A 6,000-nucleotide genomic window follows, 5' to 3' on the forward strand; every position below is an offset into this window, starting at 1 on the left:
ATGGCTATAACTTCCCTTCCACAGGATAGCTTGCAGAGGGTCTCTGCAAACAAAAAAGAGTGGAAAAGATGTCTGAAGGATGCACAGGTGCAGCAGCTTTCCTGTAGTTTCTGGAGACCTGCCTGCTGTGTGATCCACTGCCAGTCTTTCTTGGGGTGAATACTCCTTAGGAATGTAGGAGACCAGGAAGGTGCAAAGCAGCATAAATAACATGTCTCTGTACAATTGTGGGTAGCCCAGATTGATGGTTATTATAGCTGGTACTGGTAGCAATGCCTATATTTAAGGTTGGTTAATACTTCCCCTTATAAGGTCCTGTTTTCAGTTGCTTATAACTCTGCCAAACTTAGAATATTAGGGTTGGAAGGGACCTCAGGAGGTCATCTAGTGCAACCTGCCCCCTGTTCAAAGTGGAACCAATCCCTAGATTGTTTTTTTACTCCACTTCCCTAAACAGCCTCCTCAAGGATTGAACTCATTACCCTGCATTTAGCAGGTCAATGCTCAAACCACTGAGCTATCCCTCTCCCCAAGCCATTCAGCCTGACATTTTTCATGCCACATGTCTGTCAGGCTCTCTCTCCCCCTCTCTCTTGCTCTCTCTCTCTCTTTTTTTTTAAAGCTTCAGCAAAAATGGGTCAGATCCTTTCCAAGACCAAGGTTAGGAAAAATGTTGTTTTGCCATGTTGAAAACATTCTTGTAACAGTTTTGTTGAGAAGCTCTAATACCTCAGTGCTTTGCAACAGGGATTTAAAATTTGGTGGGGGGTCAGTCTGATGTCAAGGATATTCTTTCTGCCATCCCTGTGAATTTTTGCCCAAATTTGCCCAAATTATAAGCCTGCAAAAATAAAAAAATCTCTGTTTGCACATGCTCAATAGAGACTTGTAGAGTTTGACAGCTGCTTTGAACAAAAATTTGGTGTGCACTGAGCATGCTCCCTCCCCCTCACAACTTAAATTTGCCACTGGACTACAGAGTCATTCTCATTCTCTTTCTGACCGAATGCATATTAAATTATTTAAACACAGTGGAACAGCTTCAATGGGAGAGTTTAAGAGAGCCCCATATCAGAATAGCCCATAGCCCAGTGGTTATGGCACTGACCTGAGAGGGGAGACATCCAAGGTTAAATCCCTTCTTCTTATCAAGTAGAGGGGGGGAAATGAACTAGACTCTCCTACATCCTGGGTGAGTTCCCTTTTGCTGTGCTAAAGGTTATAAGGGAGGTTGCTGCTGCTACCTCTTCCTCTGCCTTTCTACCATCCCCTGGGCCATTTGATGTAGGCCACCACTGTTCTTGCAGGAAATGGCTTAGGCAGCAGACTCCAGAAGAGGGTTCTTGGCTGCAGAAAAGTGTCTCCCTCCTGCCTGGACTGGATCTTTGAGAGGATGGGGCTTAGGCCACATCTCTTTCATTGGCATCTGCTATTGGCTAGGTTAGTCTGCTCCCCATCCAGCATGCTGGCTTCTGTGAATCCTATTCTTAGGCATCATCTCTCCCCATGTATGGTATAGGGAGCCTTGTTGTCTAACTCAGGGTTTGTGGATTCCACTGGGTGGCTAGGCACTTAAAAGTTAGGTATTGCAATACTGAGCCTAAGTTCCTTTGTGGATCTGGGTCCTAGAGTATCCATATCCTGTTACTGGTCATTAATCCTTAAGTTTTAATAATGATAAATAGCTGAATGAAAGTGATTGACGGAAGCAATTTGCTCTTTGCAGCTAAATGTGAAATTCTATAGGTAAAGAATCTGTCCTTGCTCTTTTGATCCAAACCTTGGCTTGGTCAACCAGAAGCTGAGCAATGAAAAGAAGAACACCTGATTTAACTGAACTATGAGATAATATGAAATCGCAGGTGAGGAAAAACCCCTAATTGTGAGACAATGGAAGCTTTTGTCTTGTAGACTATGGCTGTTTAAATCTCCAAATAACATCAAAGAAACTCATGCAGATGAAAAGGGAATGCCAGACACAAAAAAATAATAAATGAGGTCACCTATACACTTTGACAGCATGATGGTTTTCATTTACATCAGGATTATGTTAGTAATAGCACCAGCTTCTTACATTTAAGGTTAACAGCCCTTTCATTCCAAAGTATTTTTCAAAGAACCACAACAATGGAGTGAACCTAAGCAGCACTAACATCAGTTTGTAACACACCCTGCAGCAGTCTCAGGATGCCCTGACTTATTCTCCAGTGACAGAGAGAAACGCTGACTTGGGAACCTCTCGAGGTCCCTTCCAGCCTTACATGTCTATGATTCTATGACCTCTGGTTATGAACTGGACTGGGACTCAGGAGATCTTGGTTCGTTTCTCAGCACTGCCACATGTGACCTTTGGCAAGTCGTGTAATTTCTCTGTGTCTCAACTTCTCATTTGTAATTGGGGATAATAATAAATATCTGCTTTCTCTAAAATGATTTTGTGTCCCATCATGTCTTCAACATGCTAAAGAAATTTTAATTGATTTGTCATCAGAATATGCTTTTGAACTAGATGATCTGCATATAATGCTGTTTTTGAGAGCTATTGTCAAAAAGGAGAGCCGAAGTATCAACTGCAACTGGCAGAAAAAAGGGAAAGGAAACAAGTGTTTTGAGTCCACAGCTTTAAAGCCTAGGATTACTGGAACCAGAACCCCACTGGGTATGCAGTTGCCTCTATGCTGGAGGAGAGCATGCAGCACATTAAACAATGGAGGAGGAGAAATTTTGGCAAAAGAGCAGTGAAGAGATTCATAACCATGTTAAGCAATCAGACTTCTCTTTAAGATGTCATTTAAAAATTATTCATTAGTAAACTGCATGCATCTTAATTTATATGGCTCAAAGAATGAAGGACTTAGTTGACCCCACTGGGACTTGACAGATCATTCCGATAGCTAGGTATTTTGAACCTGATGGTTAGAGCATTAAGTCATGCCCTCCGGCTTAATTAAATACTAACTTGGGTGCACTGCCTGTTTATGAACGATGGAAAATTATTTTTCAGTAGGATAATAACTGAAGAGCAAATAAACACAGTGCTGGATTGTGAACCCTCACTATCCCTACATTTAAATGCATCTTAATACAAGAAACTTCTATTCAGTTACTGAAGACATATAAACTGGATCATATCTAAGAGCCTAAGCTGAAGTAAAATTAATTATTTTGCAACTAAATGGAAATCCTACACTATGCATCTTTATTTTCTTTAGTGAACGAGTCTCCATACTGTTTTGTAGTTAACCTAATATTCATACATAGCTTTGTGTGTGGAGGGCAAGTATAAGTTTTCCTATTTCAGATATATTCACAAAGACTGAAATAAAATGTATTCAGTAACCAAAGAAACTAACTCACTACTGTTGTCTCATTTTTGTGAGCGTGGGAAAGAAGACAAGGAAGTATCTGGATGAAGACTATTCACTGACTTCAAGACTTGATAAGAATTGTTAGAAATGGTGTGAACTTGTCTTGCTGGCATCAGAGAAGATTAGAAACAGACAACAATAGTGTAAGGGCTGGTCTACATTGGGTGGACTGCCGCGGCGCCCCCGTCGACTGTGCTTACTCCTCCTGCCGAGGTGGAGTACGGGCGTTGATTAGCGGATGAATATATTTGTCTTCAGGGGGGTACTAAAGATCAACTTATTTTGGATACCTCGGGCCCCTGTATCTCCCATCATTGGTTTGAGCATTGGCCTACTAAACCCAGGGTTGTGAGCTCAGCCCTTGAGAGGGCCATTTAGGGATCTGAGGTGCCAAAAAGACAAACAAAAAAACCCCAAAGTGTCAGGGATAGGACTTGGTCCTGCTAGTGAAGGCAGGGGACTGGACTTGATGATCTTTTAAGGTCCCTTCCAGTTCTAGGAGATAGGTGTGTATCTCCATATATTATTACTGCTAGCCCATCTTCATTACTCCATTTTATTCCAGCACAGTTTCTTCCTGTCTTCAGAATTAGAGGGCCAGATTCTCAGCTGGTGTTAAATCAGTGCAACTTCTGAAGTTATTGGGCTATGTTAATTTACACTGTCTGAAGAACTAGCCCAGATAATTAAAGTCTGTATCCACCATGTGTATATTCAGATGTTCTAGCCCCCGAACATATATATAAAAATGATACTTAACAGCAGTGGAACAAGGTCCCAGACTGTTAAGCAAGGACCCTGGCATTGCATAGTTAATGAGATGGAAGCAAAGTTGAGGGGCCCTTGCTGGCCTCATCATTTTGTCTGCTTTCGCTATCCTCTTCTTAAATTGCTCCAGTCAAAGATATTACCTTACTACCTTGTCTCTCTAACATCCTGGGACCAGTGTGGCTACAACAATACTTCATCCTAAAGCTTTTGTCTCTTTCCACATTATGAATTCCTGACTTTGGTCAGTTCTTAGGTTCAGTCTTCATAGGTGTCTTCTTGGATCTTCTGTGTTGCTGGTCATTGAGCTATGAGAAAGGTGATGGCAATGCATCCTTTCTTCTGGTACTTTCTGCAAATAACCTGGCATGCCCCGCAATCCTTCTCAGCATGTGTAGTTTGTACGCAACAGTCACACAGAAATTCTTTATGTTCCCTGTTCCTCTGTCTCACTGATTCAGGAGGTGAACTTTCTCAGCTCCCACTAAATTCCAGAGAATCCTTCTCTACAATTTGCATGCCAATAGCTATTTCAACAGCCTTCTTGAATGTAAGTGCTGATAAAGTCAGTAATATCTTTCAGATCTGCTCATTGCATAGTCCAGAGAAGCGGTTCTCAAACTACGGGGTGGGCCTCCCAAGGGAGGCACGGGAATGTGTCAAGAGAAGTGTGAGCTGTGGTTTTTGTTGGTTTTTTTTAAGAGCTCTGGCTGTCAGCCCCAGGTGGCTGGAGCTTGTGCAGAAGGGCCGTGCACACCTGGGAGGCGGGGACAAAGGGCACAGCCAGAGCCCTGCCACCCAGGCTTGGGCTCCCCTTCCCAACTTCCGTCAATCCCTCACCTGGAGACAGCCTGGGCTTTGGCTCTCCTTCCCTCCCTCAATCCCTCACCAGGAGGCAGCTCTGGTTCTCCTTCCCACCCTCACCCAGTCCCTCACCTGGAGGCGGTGGGGTTCCAGCTGTCAGCCCCGGGATGTCAGCAGCAGTGCAGAAGTAAGGGTGGCAAAATCACTTTTCATATTGCCACACTCACTTCTGTGCTGTTGCTGGTGTGATGCTTCCTTCAGAGCTGGGTGCCTGGCCAGCAGCTACTGCTCTCTGCTCTGCCTTCAGATCTGGGTGGCAGTATATGTACTTGGGAGGAGAGGGGTAAATAACTACAGACACAAAGAAGGGAAGCCCAATCAAATAAGTTTGAGAACCATTGACCCAGAGACAAATTGGTCATGCAGGGCATCACTTAATGTTGCTCACTAAGGAGGAGGTAAACAGAATTTCTAGTGCTGCTCAAGACACTAAATCAGAATTTTAGACTGTATGGTAAAGTAGCATTAGACTGGTAAAATGAAATTCAGACAACCAAATACACCACTGTAGTGTACAGGGCAAACTAATGAGAAGGAATCTCATAATTTCTAAGTAATGCACCTGAACCGACAGTGCTCTGACAATTTCCTTAGAGTAGCAATGATCTGTGCTACTGAATTTCCACTTCCCTGATGCCACTGATGGAACCAATATCATTCTGCTATTGTTGATAGAGTAGGAAAAATATGTTCCTGCATTGCTGTAGTAATTGCAGCAAATGTGGCAGTTCCAGGGACAGTTGGAAACAACAGGTCACGCTGCAGTCCGTATGCCTTTGGACCATCACTGTCAGCTTGGTTGAAACTCTTTGTCCATCTTGAATGATGTTACAAGCTACATTTGCTCAAAACATCCAAGGTACACCACCCATAATTTGCAGTTTTCGCTGAACTCACCAACATTGCCAATAAAAGTTTCTCTGCTCTCCTGTTGGACTTTGTGCTCTCCCAGCTGCCATGGGTAACTGTTTGTTTTTTCCTTCATTGATACCTTCCTCAT

At 43.1% G+C, this 6,000-nt stretch overlaps 1 protein-coding gene across 1 annotated transcript in view; it reads left to right on the plus strand.

Moving 5' to 3' along the window:
- Window positions 1-1,985, plus strand: part of PUS7L (pseudouridine synthase 7 like) — a 31,335-nt gene extending 29,350 nt beyond the window's left edge. The window contains exon 11 of the transcript XR_005589613.1: window positions 1,727-1,985. The gene's annotated coding sequence lies outside the window, so the exon portion shown is untranslated. The remainder of the gene's footprint in view (window positions 1-1,726) is intronic.
- The last annotated feature ends 4,015 nt before the right edge of the window (window positions 1,986-6,000 follow it).

The sequence above is a fragment of the Mauremys reevesii genome, linkage group 1 (genome assembly GCF_016161935.1).
Source record: "Mauremys reevesii isolate NIE-2019 linkage group 1, ASM1616193v1, whole genome shotgun sequence".
NCBI lineage: Eukaryota > Metazoa > Chordata > Testudines > Geoemydidae > Mauremys > Mauremys reevesii.